Raw genomic sequence first — 834 nt, forward strand, 5'->3', positions numbered from 1 at the left:
AATTTTTAAAAAAGGGGAAAATGGAACCAACCATTAAATTTTGGGGGGAAAAACAAGAAAAAAAAATTTATTATAACCTTGCCTTTTTTCCCTTTTTTATTTTTTATCATTATTATTATTATTAATTTCATTTTATTTTTTTATTATTTTTTTTATTATTAAATTTTTTATTATTATTATTATTATTTATTATTTTATTATTAAGCATGTTTTTTTGTTTAGGATTGGTTTAAAATTTGATGACAGAAAAAGAACCTCTTAAAACGAGGGGCCCTCAGGGGGCAATGCGGGGCACTCTTGCAGGAGTCTAATCATCTTTTAGGAACGGGGCAGGTAGCCAAAACCCTTAACTATGAAAAAATTCCCCTTTTCCAGGATGCCCCATACTTAATCAAGTGTAAAGGGGCGACTGCTGGTACCTTTCCAAACCCGGTAAATATTTTAGGTTTTTTCCCGTGAATAAATTGAGACAGCCTCAACCCCCGGTAAGTATTCAGTAAACCCGTGAATAAATTGAGACAGCCCCTAAATAACTGACCCAAAACCGGGGTCCCCCCTGGGATGCCCGGGGGTAACTGACACAAGGCCGGGGCAAATTTTACATGGAAGCCCCGGCCCAAAACTAGATTCCGAAAAACTCGCTCCAGGGGGGGGAAGACACACAGAAAGGGCATCAGTGTTTGTGTGGGGTGGAACTGACTGTGCACGTTTCTGTGGGGTTTTCTTTTGACCACTGAAAAAGCGTAAGAGCGGAAACATTTTTTCTATCGTGCCCCGTACCATCGTTTTTAAGTTTATCTGGAAACCCCGCCTTTAGGAGAGGTTCCCCATTGG

Source organism: Penaeus monodon, chromosome 23, assembly GCF_015228065.2.
Source record: "Penaeus monodon isolate SGIC_2016 chromosome 23, NSTDA_Pmon_1, whole genome shotgun sequence".
Taxonomy (NCBI): Eukaryota; Metazoa; Arthropoda; class Malacostraca; order Decapoda; family Penaeidae; genus Penaeus; species Penaeus monodon.